The sequence below is a fragment of the Mobula hypostoma genome, chromosome 10 (assembly GCF_963921235.1).
Source record: "Mobula hypostoma chromosome 10, sMobHyp1.1, whole genome shotgun sequence".
NCBI classification, from domain to species: Eukaryota; Metazoa; Chordata; class Chondrichthyes; order Myliobatiformes; family Myliobatidae; genus Mobula; species Mobula hypostoma.
The window spans coordinates 123,947,819-123,963,301 of NC_086106.1; the positions used below are offsets into that span (position 1 = coordinate 123,947,819).

General features: G+C 45.4%; 1 pseudogene; it reads right to left on the reverse strand.

Annotated features, from left to right (window-relative positions):
- Positions 1 to 14,224: 14,224 nt before the first annotated feature.
- Positions 14,225 to 15,192, reverse strand: LOC134353167 (uncharacterized protein K02A2.6-like; annotated as a pseudogene).
- Between the last annotated feature and the right edge of the window lie 291 nt (positions 15,193 to 15,483).

The window sequence follows — 15,483 nt, forward strand, 5'->3', positions numbered from 1 at the left end:
CCAAGGTGCAATACACAGTACCAACAGTCACACACATAGCACATACAGGATAGCAAGCGTATGTCAGATATTAGTAAGGTACAGTCACCCACAAAAAAAATCCAGATCCTAAGTCTATGAATGTCACAGCAATCTGCAGTAGACCACTATATGGCTTGTCCTCCAGGAGCAACACTGACCTCAGCTTGGACGCTGTGCCACAGCGTCTCCGGTGGACTGCAGCAGCTCCAGCACCTCTCTCCTGGCACCTGTAAACAGGCGACACTGCAGCTTGAGGCCCTGAATGCCGCAGAAGTCTGCTGTGCGAATACTGGGGGGTGGCAGCACCGACGACAACTTAGACTCTGTGCCACACCACCCCCGGCTTTGGTAGCTTTCTCCCGGTGGCTGTAAACAGGCGACACCGCAGCTTGAGGCCTAGACCTCGCTCATTCAAGGCCACACCACTCCCCTGACATTCCCTTCTGCTGTCTGCTAATAAATCAGTGAATCACTCTTGCAGCATATCACAATAACAATGTCCAAACGGCTCTTGCGATCACAAGAAAAGCGAGTAAGACGGTCACTCGCTATTAGACTGCATACCTCCTTTGTTCACTGGATCTTCCGAAGTCTCTCTGATGCAGGCAGCAGCACGATCTGCATCAAGTCCAGTTCCTTCAGTTTCTCCAACGATGAGCAACTCGCTGATGGGGTAGACATGCAGTGATTTAACTTCTTAATCTCTAGCAGGATCTTACGATAATACAAAATGTGTTTTAAAAGGGCAGTAGCACCCTTTGTTGACTTGTAGAAGCTGCCATGATTGAATGTGGCACCATATTACTAGAAATATATCATTGGAATACGGAACATAAAATTTGAGTTCGGCAAAGTCTCTGCACAAAATGTTAATTTCTTAGGTACACACTTTAATTCATGTCTCTTTGAGAATTGCTGTGGAGTTTGCTTTTGTTTCACAAGGTAACAGCTTTTAATTAGAAGGTCTTGCACTATAAATGCATTTCCTTGCAAATTGGGACTAGACAGTAGAAATTTTAACAAACAACGTTTTTAAAGTATCACAGAGAAGATCGAACCTGGGTCTCTGGTACCCTGAGCCAGTGGTTCCACTAGATGTGCCACTATCATATAAGAAGGTGGAAGATGCTTACAATATGAATGGCTTTGAATTTCTGAAAATTTCCACATGATGGGAAGATGAATAAGAGGGTTTCAGAACGTGGAACATAGCTGATCAGAAGCTTAAAAAATGGGAAATGGAGAAGGTTGAAATCATGGGTTGGATGAGGAAAAGATTTTGAGAAGACCCAAGGGACTATAAATAGGGTCATAGAATCATAAAACACTACAAGAAGAATGAGGGGAGACCTCATAGAAACATTTCGAATGTTGAAAGGCATGGACAGAATGGATGTGGCAAAGTTGTTTCCCATGGTGGGGGAGTCTAGTACGAGAGGGCGTGACTTAAGGATTGAAGGGCGCCCATTCAGAACAGAAATGCGAAGAAATTTTTTTAGTCAGAGGGTGGTGAATCTATGGAATTTGTTGCCACGGGCAGCAGTGGAGGCCAAGTCATTGGGTTTATTTAAGGCAGAGATTGATAGGTATCTGAGTAGCCAGGGCATCAAAGGTTATGGTGAGAAGGTGGGGGTGTGGGACTAAATGGGAGAATGTATCAACTCATGATAAAATGGCGGAGCAGACTCGATGGGCCGAATGGCCGACTTCTGCTCCTTTGTCTTATGGTCTTATGGTCTAACACAGAAACAGGACCTTCAGCCCATCTAGTCTGTGCTGAACCATTAATCTGCCTAGTCCCATCAACTACTTGCAGGCCATAACCCTCCATACCCCTCCCATTAATATACTCTTAAATGTTGATATCAACTTCACATCCACCACTTACACTGGCAGCTTGTTCCACACTCTCACCACCCTCTGACAGGGTTGTGAAGAAAGCATTTGTCATGTTAGCCTTCATAACTCAAAGTATTGAGTACAGAAGTTGGGATGTTATATTGAAATCGTATAACACATTGATGAGGCCTAATTTGGAGAATTGTATGCAGTTTTGGTCACCTACCCACAGAAAAGATGGAAATATGATTGAAAGAGTGAAGAGAGAATTTACAAGGGTTGTCAAGATTTGAGGATCTGAGTTAGAGGGAAAGGTTGAATAGGTGAGGACCTTATTCTCTAGAACATAGAAGATTGGAGGGAGATTTAAAAGAGATATACAAAATTATGAGGGTTATAGATAGAGTAAATGCAAGCAGGCTTTTCCTACTGAGGTCATGGGTTAAGGGCGAAAGGTGAAACGTTTAAGGGCCAATTTTTTCTACAGAAGTGGTTTTCCATTGTCTTCTTCTGAGTGCTGTCTTTACAAGACAGGTGACCCAGCCATTATCAATACTCTTCAGAGATTGTCTGCCTGGCATTAGTGGTCACATAACCAGGACTTGTGACATGCACCAGCTGCTCATATGACCATCCATCACCTGCTTCCATGGCTTCACATAATCCTGGTTGGGAGCTAAGCAGACTTTGCCTAAGGGTGACTTCCAAGCTAGCGGAGGGAAGGAGCACTTTACACTTCCTTTGGTAGAGATGCATCTCCACCACACCACTCATGGCCCTTCATCAGATCTGGAAAAACAAGAATCAGCCTGATATCTTGAGTGTTTCCAACACTTACTGCCTCTATTTTGTCCTTTTACGAGTTCTGCAGAAAGACCATAAGACATAGAAGCTGAATTAGGCCACTCAGCCCATCGAATCACTTCCACCATTATCCCCCTCAACACTGTTCTCCCGCCTTCTCCTTGTAATATTTGACACTCTTTATTATAAAACATTTGATTGGTCATTGACTGGAAATTGTTTCTCTCTCCACAGATGCTTCCTGGCCTGCCCTATACTTCCAGAAGTTTCTGCTTTAACTTCAAGTTTCCATCTGCACTTTGTAGATTTTAGAAGACTTTATTCAGAGGGAAGTTATTCCCTTTACTGGTCAGATTACAGAGCAGGAACGACAGGCCTAAATAGTGAGCAGATCAGTTGTGCTTGTGAGAAAAAAATTCTGTACTTGAGAGGATTTATGAAGTTACCCAGTGTTCACTCATCTCAACATTGATCACTGAAAACAACCATCACTTTCAAGAACCCTACAGCTCATGTTCTTGACATAATTTATTTGCTTATTTATTATTGTTTGTTTTTCATATTTACACAGTTTGTCTTCATTTATGCATCAGTTACTTGTCTGTCTCTGAGTGCAGTTTTTCATTGATTCTGTTGTATCTTTGTTCTACTGTGAATCCCTGCAAGCAAATAAATCTAGGAGTAGTTTGTGATGAAATATGCCTATGTTGATAATAAATTTAATTTTTGAACTTTGAACTTTGATGATGGGGATGCTAATACTGGGAAATACTAGGGCAGCATGGTGGAGTAGTGGTTAGCACAACACTTTACAATACCAGTGATCTGGGTTCATTTCCTTGTAATTTCCTGGGTTGCTTGTAAGGAGTTTGTATTTTTTCTTCGTGACCGTTTCAGTTTCCTCATGGTGCTTTGGTTTCCTCCCACAGTCCAAAAACATACCCGTTTGTAAGTGAATTGGTCATTGTAAATTGTCCCATAATTAGGCTAGGGTTAAACTGGGGAGTGGGGGGGCGGGGTGTGTTGCTAAGCGGTGCAGCTTGAAGGGCCTAATTACATAGTTGTCCATCAGACCCAGTTTTGAGCGAGGCTTTTGAATCCTGGTAGGATGGCTTTGCTTTTATGTTATTATTGGATCAGGAGTTGTAAACTTTATGAGACACGAATAAAAATGCCATGAAGAAGCACAATGATTTTCACACATGCTGATAACTTTGGTTCAGCATTAATTTTTAGCTGGCTGTTGGGCCAACTGAAGGCAGTATTGAACTCCTCGTTTTCACAGTCCATTTTCTGTGACTTTAAACAACCAATGGCCCACATAAGTACTGAAGTAATGTGGTTTAGTGCGGAGATTCATTGATTACTTTCTTGCTGCAATATTTGGCAAAGAAAAACAGTCTTGAACATTGTTTGTTCTCATGCACGCGGTGATAGTATTGTTCCTAAAATCTGTTGTTTGTTTGTAAGGTAAATATTGAAGTGTAGCCTTTTGGTACTATTGCAGAAACATGATTACCGGAATGATTAATAAAAAGGCAACATTTCAAATCAATAACATATTGATTTCTGAGGAACAGTATGTTTTATATTTCTTTCCTCTGAGACAAGAGCAGGAGTAAGCATTTATTTTGCTACTGAAATCGTTAAGATATAGTTCACAATGGCCATAAAGGAGATCTCGGCTGTACTTAGATGCATTGATCATGTCTCAGTAATCGTGTTCCCAATACTGAGCAGTAAGGCATGGTCTGAGTCCTATTCCAAGATTCAAGATTGTTCAATATCATTTCCAGAACACAAGTGTAGGGAGAACGAAATAATTGTTACTCCAGATCCAATGCAGCACAAAAAACCCCACAAAAGTATATGAACACTTTTATAATAAAAAAACACACATTAAATATAAAAACAGTATATAAGGTAGCTTATACTCCGAGATAGATTGTACATCTACAAAATGACGCCAGGCTGTACAAAAGGTGACAGACAGAAAATAATGAAGTAGTGGTTGAGGTGATGTTTGGCCCCACTGCTTGGAGAAAGTAAGTGTTTTCGAGTCTGGTTATCCTGGCATGGATGCTACGTAACCTCCTTCCTGATGGAAGTGGGACAAACAATCTATGGGTAAAATGGATGGGATCTTTCATGATGGTACTGGCCTTTTTCTAGCACCTTTCTGTATCTATGTCCTTGACATCAGGTAGGCTGCCGACACGGATGTGCTGAGCACTTTTGACTACATGTCGTAGAGCCTTCCTGTCCATTACAGTGCAGTTTCCGTACTGCGCAGTGATGCTGCTTATTAGGATTCTCTCTACTATGTATTTATAGAATGATGTGGGACCAGATCAGAAAATATAGGGGGACATGGCAGATTGGGGGACGCTACATTGCAGACAGAAGATCACCAGTACACTTTGTTTAATGAATTGGTTTAGTCTAATACAGAAAACTGTGAAGTGATGATCGCAAATGATCATCAGATGCTGGAAATCCAGAGCAACACACACAATATGCTGGAGCAACTCAGCAGGTTAGGCTGCATCTATGAGGAGAAACAAACAGTTGATGCTTCAGGTTGTGATTCTTCATCAGCCCTGGAAAGTCCTCCTTTCCCCTACCCTCCTGGCTTCACCTACCAGCTTGTCCTCCTTCCTCTCACCTCACTTCTAATTCTGACCTCTTCCCCCTTCCTTTCCAGTCCTGATGAAGGGTTTGGGCCCAAAACATCAACTGTTTATTCTTTTCCATAGATGCTGCCTGCGTTCCTACAACATTTTGCATGTGTAACTATGAAGTGACGGAATTTGGTAATCAGTATTTGTTTTATTATAGTAACATATACCAAGATACAGTGGAAAGCTTCAGTTTACATACCATCCAGATGGATCTCTCCACACATACTGTAAGTGTATTGAGGTAGTAAAAAAGGAAACAATAAGGAAGTGCAGAATATACTGATACATTTACAGAGCAAGTGTAGGACAGGTAGACCAATGAGGTGCATTGGAGGGCCACTACAAGTTAGACTGAGAGAATAGGAATTCATATGTATCCTTCATCTTCATCCTTCTAACAGCAGAATAGAAACTGTTCTTGAGCCTGCTGGTGCAAGTTCTCAATCTTCTGCCCGATGGATGGAGGTAGAAGAAAAAATGTCTTGGGGGGGGGGGGTCCATAAGACCATAAGATATAGGAGCAGAATTAAGCCATCTGGCCCATGGAGTCTGCTCCGCTATTTCATCATGGCTGATCCAATTTTCCTCTCAGCCCAGTCTCCTGCCTCCCGACATATCCCTTCATGCTCTGATCAATCAATAATCTATCAACCTCTGCTTTAAATATGCATAAAGACTTGGCCTCCACAGCTGCCTGTGGCAAAGAATTCCACAGATTCACCACTCTCTGGTTAAAGAGATTCCTCTTCATCTCCATTCTCAAAGAACGCTTCTCTATTCTGAGGCTGTGTCCTCCGGTCTTAGACACTCCCACCGTAGGAAACATTCTCTCCACATCCACTCTATCAAGGCCTTTCACCATTCGATAGGTTTCAATTAGGTCACCCCTCATTCTTCTAAATTCCAATGAATATAGGCCCAGAGTCATAAAACGCTCTTTGTATGACAAGCCGTTTAATAGTGGGATAATTTTCGTGAATCTCCTTTAAATTCCAGTTTCAGCACATCCTTTCTAAGATAAGGAGTCCAAAATTGCACTCAGTACTCCAAGTGAGGCCTCACCAGTGCTTTATAAAGTCTCAACATTACATCCTTGATTTTACATTCTAGTCCTCTGGAAATGAATGCTAACATTGCATTTGTGTCCTTGAATATGTTGGCTGCAGTGGGAGTTCAGTGGAGGAGAGAATTTGGGCTCACCTTCAGGGACATTCCAGGACTTGGTGGTCATTTTGAAAAGGATCTTCTTTGGTTGTCCGTCAAAATCCGATGACGACGTCCACTCCTTTAATGGTGAGATCTTTGATGACTATACAGTCCTATCCTGGACCCACAAGCTCTATTGCAGGTGGGACATGTATATGTAGTAGTGGTGGCAACCATGGCTGCATTTCTCCTGGCTCTCTTCTGCTGTCTTCTGGTTGTTCTTTCCATCTCCAGAATACAAACCCCGTCCCTACACAGCTGTCGCCAAGTGGTACGGTCAGCAGCAACCTCCTCCAGGTCCTCGGGTCTGATCTTGCACTTCCTTAAAGCATTCTTCATCTGATCCTTCTTTAGCCTTCCAGCTGAGCGTCGACCATGATGTAGCTGGCTGTATAACACTCTGCGGGGTAGCCGACATGGGGGCATCCTTATCACGTGCCCCAGCCACTGCAGCTGACGCTGAGTGATCATGGCCTCAATACTTCAGCAGTTGGTCTTTACAAGTATTTCAGTGTGAGGCACCCGCTCACGCCAGGTAATTCCCAGGATGCGCTGGAGGCAGCTTATGCGGAAGCACTCCAAGGACTTGATGTGATGGCTGTAGGTTACCCAAGCTTCACAGCTATAAAGGAGAGTGGTGATACAGACCACTTGGTAACTGCGACCTTTGTGGAGCGTCAAAGACTCTATGCCGAAGACTCCCAAATGCAGCTGATGCCTGTTTAATGCGGCTCTGGATGTCGTTGTCAATGCCGCTATCCTCAGAGAGAATGCTCCCCAGGTATTTGAAAGATGGCACTACTGACAGCTTTTCATCACCAACAGAGAAGGCAGGTAGAGTGGGTGGGACACTGGTACTTCACGGACAAACCACTTCTGTCTTGGTGGTATTGACCATCAGCCCCATCCTGCTGTACGCTCTCACCGCCACAGCAAGGACAGTCTGAAGATCCTTCTGGGTATGGGCCACAAGAGCACAGTCGTCTGCATACTGCAGCTCCAGGAGCCACTCTCTACGGAGTTTGGTGGTTGCGTGGAGCCTCCTGATGTCAAAGAGGTTGCCATCTAATCTGACGTCCGCTGCCACACCACTGCTGTCTTCAATCTCATTGTGGAGAAGCTTGGCAACACACAAGAGGAAGATGTTAAAGAGCACTGGCGCTAGCACACACCCCTGCCTCACCCCTGTGCGTACAAGGAAAGGCTCGGACTCTTGTCCTCCTATGGTCACTCGAGCAGTCATCCCATCGTGGAACTGGTGGAAGAAGTTAACAAATTTATTGGGACAGCCAAACCTAAGGAGGACATCCCGTAAGAGCTCTCTTTGCACAGCGTCGAATGCTTTGGAGAGATTGACAAAGGCCATAAACAGGTCTTGATGTTGCTCCGGGCACTTTTCCTGAAGCTGCCGGGCCATGAAGATCATGTCGATCGTGCTTCTGTTCTTCCTAATTCCACACTGTGATTCAGGCAGCATTGACTCGGTGATGTTGCTAATGAGTCTCTGAAGCATCACCTTAGCCAGGACATTTCCAGTAACAGAAAGGAGTGATATGCCCCTACTATGCTGCAGATGGCCTTGTCACCCTTGTTCTTATAAATGACGACGATGTTTGCATTTCTACATTGCTGTGGGATGTTCTCATCAGTCCAGGCCTTGGCGATGTACTGGTAGAGAGTGCACATACCCTCCGTTCTTCAGTAACTCAGCAGGGATATTGTCAGTGCCAGGGGACTTCTTGTTCTTAAGGGAATAGGCGGCTGATAGAACCTCCTGGAAGTTTGGTGGCAGACTGAGGTCGTGGATAGGAGGAAGTTCAGGCAGTTCGTCCAGGATGGTAGGGTCTGCGTGAGAGTCCTGATTAAGCAGGGCGTTAAGATGCTCAGCCCACCTCAGCAGAATGGTATTCTGATTCTTCAGAAGTGTTAGACCATCTGCTGTTTTCAGGGCAGTAACGCATCGATTTATTGGGCCATAGATGGGTTATGACAGCATTGTAAAAATTATGCATGCCATTATTATCGGCAAAGGACTGGATTTCATGTGCCTTTTCAGTCCACCACTCATTTCGTATGGCCCGCATTGCCTTTTGCACTTTCCTCCGAGATGTCTGCCAATGCTGCTTTTGATGCTGGTGGATGACAGGTTGTCTAAAGTTGCCTGGTGTGCTTTGTGCATGTCCTCAAGCAAGTTGTGGATGATGTCTGAGTTATCATCAAACAAGTCCTGCTCTTATGGCCGATGGATTGGGCTGCTGCCTCATAGAGCACAGAGCTAATATAGGTCCACTGCTGTTCCATGGTACTTTCTGAGCTCAGACAAGGTTCCAACTCCCTTAGTTTCTCAGCTAAGATGTTTCAAAACTCACTTCTTGCTTCTGTGTTTCACAGGCAGTTGCAACTTTGCCGCTTTTTATTGGGTTTTTGCAGCCGCAAGTGGGGACGCACTTTCATATGGAGCTTGGCCACAATGATACGGTGGTCAGTCCAGCACTCTGCACCTCTCATGGAATGGGTGATAAGAACATCCCTGATGTCACTACGTCTCACAATGATGAAGTCGATCATGTGCCAATGTTTAGAGCGAGGGTGCATCCACAAGGTCTTATATTTTGCCTTCTGCTGGAAGATGGTGTTGGTTATGGTAAGGTTATGCTCAGAGCAAAGAGTAAGTAGCTTCATGCCATTTGCATTCACCTTACCAATACCATGCCTACCTCGCACTCCACTCCATATCCTGTTGTTCTGTCTCACCACCCTAGCGTTGAAGTCCCCAAACAAAAGGATCTTATCATTCTTAGGGATCCGGCAAAGAGCTTCATCCAATGTCTGATAAAAACCTTCCTTGGCCTCATTCTCAGATGCCAAAGTTGGTGAATAGGCACTGGGAAGCATGGCATAACGTTTCTTTGCCGGAGGATACGGAGGGTCATTAGTCTTTCACTAATGCCAACAGGTGTTTCTGTGAGACTTGGTAGAAAGGTGTTCTTGATGGCCAAGCCTACTCTGTGGAGATGTTGTCCACCTGGGGGGAAACCTTTCCAGAAGAAGGTGTAACCCATCCCTTCCTCTGTTAAAGAGCCTTCATCCAGGAGCCTGGTCTCACTCAGGGCAACAATGTCGATGTTGTAGCGCCTCAGCTCAGCAGTGATCAAGGCTGTTTTCTGGTGAGGTCTGTCAGAGATGCCAGATGAGTCCAGGAGAGTCCTTACATTCCATGTTGCCAGTTTTAGGTTGTATTATTTCTTATTTCGACTGCAGTAGTGGAATAACCCGATAGGCGCGGTAACCTATCCAGGTGAGTGATTGAATGGGCAATTTTTAGGCCACCTTTTCTAGACCCTTCCCCAATTGGGGTGAGCACTGCGATCCATAAATAGGGCTGCTCAGTCGCACAGGGGTCTGCCGAAAACAGCTGCCACTTATCTGCTAGCGACCAAATACCCTGTGCCACTGCCATGCAGGGTTCTGACTAGGAGCTCCCAGTCCACTCGTACCTGCTCCCGTTGCCAGACGCCCCATCGCCGTCAGACTTCAACCATATGTAAGGTCTAGGTATTGTTCACTGTGGTCAGAGGTGGAGACCTGCGCAAGAAAGATTTTAAAGTGCCACAGGGGGTGCGCCATCCCCAGTAGCACTATCTTCACTATGATATGGCAAATCCCGGTGGCAAGGGTGATCCCAGGACAACCGGTCCCACATCTTGGCTGCAGGAAGCTGCCGGGTCCTTGGTCTGTTAAGGCCCATTAAGGCCTATTGCACGCCGCCGGCACATTGCTTTTCTGTCAGAGTGTACTCCCTTAGCCTCGTCTCAACAGACTTACCACAAGGCAGTGGGGCTATTTGGCCATAGCTGGGACAGTGGTTGATGGGCGCCATGGCGTGTCCACACAGTAGTGGGCCTGCATGCCACATCTCTGGGGCCCACTGCTGCTCCAAGATCCCCTGGGACTGTAAGATACCCAGTTTCCGTGTGTGGTCCCGAGGAGGCACTGCAAGAGTCTTGGTGGTGGAGAGGCTCTGTACTGGCAGGAGGAGGTTTACACACTCAGCTCCTCTTTTCACCCTCTGTTAAGAAGGCTATCCAGTGGCAGTAGTTGTAAACAGAGAACACTATGCGGCATACAGCATGCACTAACTACAAGCACTACTACACTACTGCACGAGACACTTCACACACACCCTGTGAGCAAATACTCCCATCCACACAAGAAAAGGATAAGCAAAGCTCATACGGGCAAAGTGACAGTTGCAAAGAATGTGTAGGGTTGGAGGGGGAAGGTGTAATCAAGATGTATTTGTGAATGAATGTCAGGGCATTGAGAGAAAGATTAATAAAGCAAATGGACCTGGAGATTCATAGACTGAGATAGGGAGTGGGAAGTAATACTGAACCTGCATAGATAACTTCATTGGATTAGAGTGTAGAATTGTGATTTTCTTGTAGTTTAACTTTCCTATGTTTACTTCTGTTTTTATACAATCACTCATATACAGGTAATTGTTCAGTGAATTTTCCAGTAATTATGGTACAATTCCTTTCATATTTTTCTAGTAACTTCTTAGTTTCAGTAGTATGTGCTACATTATTTGAATCTGGCTATCTTATTGGTGAAATAGGGGTATCTCTTTTTCCCTTATTAGGGAGAGAGAGAGAGCCTGTGGTATGTTGAATTATTGGGTGAGAGTGTAGATTTTGGGGTACTGCAAGTCTACGTCTTTATTGATGCTTTGCTGCACGCTTGAGTGCTCGGTGGAGGGTGCTGATGCTTTTTTGTTGGTGGGGGTGGAAGTGGGGTTGTTGACTTGTGTGTGGGAGGGGGAGCTGTAGGGTTGTATCATTTTAACTGTTATTCATTCTTTGGGGCACTCTGTTTTCGTGGATGTCTGCGAAGAAAAAGAATTTCGGGATGTATATTGTATACGTTTCTCTGACATTAAATGTACCTATTGAAACCTACTGAAACTATTATCAATGGAATTTCCGGTATCTCCAGTGGTATGAGAAGACCACAAATATTTTTTATTCTGTTTATTTCTTTGTTTCTCTCGATACTTGTCCTTCTTCTTCTTTGTTCTTGTCTGAGACCCTCTGCTCCACTGGTCAGGGTCGACCATGGAAGTTGTGTGCCGTGATATGCAAGCCAGGATGCAAACAATCCAGGGCAGTATAATATGGAGACCAAGCTGTTGCTCATGTAGCAGGCTTCCACTCTCCACACAGCTGACGAATCCAAAGGAATGGCAGAGACGGATACATTTTGGCACCAGTGACACCACTGGAGTTGTCCATCAGTATTGAACTCAGTGTAAGACTGCCTTAAGGATTCCTGCTGTGGGTTTTTCCTCATGCTTTACTCCTGAGGCCTTCTCCATGAGTGGGTATAGTTGAAAGGCAGTGGAGGTTTGAGCTTAGAGTTTTCCTTCTCCTAGATGAGCTACCAACTGCAGCTGATGAACCCCATCTGCCTAAAGCGACTAGTTTTACGGTGTCAGTAACCCACCGTTGCCCTTCTCCTGTCAGTAGAAATAGTTGCACCAAGCTTCGTAGCTAAGCCACATATGAAGGCCAGGAGTTGGACTTGATTGTCAGAGACAATTTGAGGCACATGCCATTGGGAGAATTTAATAGATAGTGGGAGCTTATTCCCACTACCCTCCCCCACTCCCACTTCCCCGCACCCCCCCCACCCCTTGAGTATGACAACCTTGAGGAATCTTGTAACTATTGTAAACTTAATAAAATGGCCATAAGCAAAGAGTTTTGCACCTCATTCTTGACATCTGAAGAACCTTTGAAGAGAGAGTCCTAAGAGAGCTTTGTGCAGGTCGAAGAGTTAAAAAAAAAGAGCATTTTGCGGGGCATTAGTGGAGCACCACTCGATTCGCGATTCATTAGCAGGAGCAAATAAAGGTCAAGCAGGGTCAAAGCTGAGCAGCCATTTTGTGAGTGGACCAGTGTAGGAGTGGGAACCTGAGGCATCGGTGGGGAGGCACAGGTAAGTAGCAGGTAAGGCTGTTGTAGTGGTTGAATAAAAAGTCACTAAACTATAGCTAATTAAATAAAGTAGGGATGATGCAGGATCAGGTGATGTGCAGTAGCTTTATGATGTGGGAGCTGGTGGACCACATCTGCAGCAAATGTTGGTTGCTCGAGGAACTCAGGCTCAAAGTTGATTACCTGGATCTGAGCTTCAAACACTGTGGCATATCAGGGAGGAGGAGTTACCTGGATTCTCTGTTTCATGAGGTAGTCATACCTGTAGTAACTTCTACTTTGAAAAAGGCACACTCGACAACTTTATGCCTAAGAAACAACTTCATCTCGAACTTCAAAACCGTTATGTATACTGTATATGGAGGCTTTCACAACCCGTATGGCATGGCAGGCACACTATATACAAAGCACACTGGAAGTAAAAAGAACGGAAGTAGACCCGCCCCCCCCCCCCATTATCCTAATTAATATTAATTTACTTTTAGTAATGCTCACATTAAAACACTTCTCCCCCTTTAAAATCCAACATCCCCAAATGTAAAAAACTAGGAAATAAAAACAGTGGTGTTATTAACTTGCGTACCCCTGAAAACTTATACTAGTATCTCAGCAACGGTTTATCAATACAAAACATCTGGAAAACATGTCAGATTCAACATTCAATCTAACAACAACAAGAAAGAACTGTCCCGTCAAAGATTCAGTCTGTCAGGAGGTTTTTGAGTGTGCTGTGATCTGCACACTACCTCCGGTGACCCAGTAGGCTCCGCTGGTGATGGTGTTTTGGGTGAGTCTGGTGTTGGAGGCATGAACATAGAACATAGAACATAGAATAGTACAGCATATTACAGGCCCTTCAGCCCACAATGTTGTGCCGACCCTCAAACCCTGCCTCCCATATAAGCCCCCAATTTAGATTCCTCCATATACCTGTCTAGTAGTCTCTTAAACTTCACTAATGTATCTGCCTCCACCACTGACTCAGGCAGTGCATTCCACGCACCAACCACTCTCTGAGTAAAAAATCTTCCTCTAATATCCTCCTTGAACTTCCCACCCCTTACCTTAAAGCCATGTCCTCTTGTACTGAGCAGTGGTGCCCTGGGGAAGAGGCACTGGCTATCCACTCTATCTATTCCTCTTATTATCTTGTACACCTCTATCATGTCTCCTCTCATCCTCCTTCTCTCCAGAGAGTAAAGCCCTAGCTCCCTTAATCTCTGATCATAATGCATACTCTCTAAACCAGGCAGCATCCTGCTGAATCTCCTCTGTACCCTTTCCAATGCTTCCACATCCTTCCTATAGTGAGGTGACCAGAACTGGACACAGTACTCCAAGTGTGGCCTAACCGGAGTTTTATAGAGCTGCATCATTACATCGCGACTCTTAAACTCTGTCCCTCGACTTATGAAAGCTAACACCCCACAAGCTTTCTTAACTACCCTATCTACCTGTGAGGCAACTTTCAGGGATCTGTGGACATGTACCCCCCGATCCCTCTGCTCCTCCACACTACCAAGTATCCTGCCATTTACTTTGTACTGTGCCTTGGAGTTTGTCCTTCCAAAGTGTACCACCTCACACTTCTCTGGGTTGAACTCCATCTGCCACTTCTCAGCCCACTTCTGCATCCTAGAAGGGTCTGTGTGTCTGCATGAGAATGTCCATCCTCTTCAGAGGACCCCGACCCCTCTGCCAGCGCCTGCCCTCTGGCAAAGTCACTGCTGGACGTGCTTCCGCAGTAGTCTGTCTCACTCTTGCCTTCATGTTCGGGCACAGCAGGTCCAATCTTGATTTAGGCCTACGCCCCATCAGTATCTCTGCTGGATTGCGGGCCATCATCTGCGGCGTGAGGTGGTATTTAAACAGGAAACGTGAAAGCCGAATGCTAAGAGAGTCCCCTGTCATCCGCTTCAGGCCATCCTTCACTGTCTGAACAGCCTGCTCAGCCAAACCATTTGAGGCTGGGTGGAAAGGGGCCGTCCGAATGTGATGAATGCCATTCTGCTGTATGAACTCACTGAACAGCTCACTGGTGAACGCTGGGCCATTATCAGTGACCAGAGTGTGTGGCAACCCGTGGACTGTAAACACTTGCCTGAGTTTGTCTATGGTTGAGGGGGCTGTGACGTTGCTCATGATGTGAGCGTCGATCCATTTAGAATGCGCATCTACCATTACAAGAAACATCTGCCCCATAAAAGGGCCAGCAAAGTCTTAATGTAGCCTAGACCAGGGGTGGTCTGGCCACTTCCATGGGTGCAAAGGAGCTGGTGGTGGCATATTCTGATTAGTCTGACATTGCGTGCATGATTTTACCTTGCTCTCCAGATCCTGATCCATTCTTGGCCACCAAATGTAGGATCTTGCAAGGCTTTTCATTCGAGACACTGCTGGGCAGTCTCAGGAATTTCCTCAGCAATCTGTGAACGGCCAGGGGGTGGCACGATGACCCTCGCCCCCCAGAAGATGCAGCCGTCCTGCAGACTGAGTTCTGTCTTGCATTTGGCATAAGGCCTCAGTTCCTTTCCTTCCACGACTCTGGGCCAACCTTGTAAAGGAAAAGCCTTGACTTGGGACAGGACTGGGTCTCTCTCTGTCCACTGCTTGATCTGGGTCGCCTTTACAGGTGTCTCTGACAGCCTCTGCAATGAAAACACAGTCTCTGGAGGCACATATGTAGCAACAGGTGTCTGAGGTAAAGGTGGTCGACTCAGTGCATCAGCATTTGCATTATTCCCACCCGCTCTGTACACTATAGTGTACTGTTAGGCTGACAATGTAAGAGCCCAACGCTGTATCCTGGCTGAGGCTAGCAGTGGGATGCATCTAGTCTCACTGAACAGGCTCATCAGTGGTTTATGGTCCATATAAATTGTAAATACGCATCCATAAAGGTATTGATGAAAGCGTTTGACTGCAAAAACAAT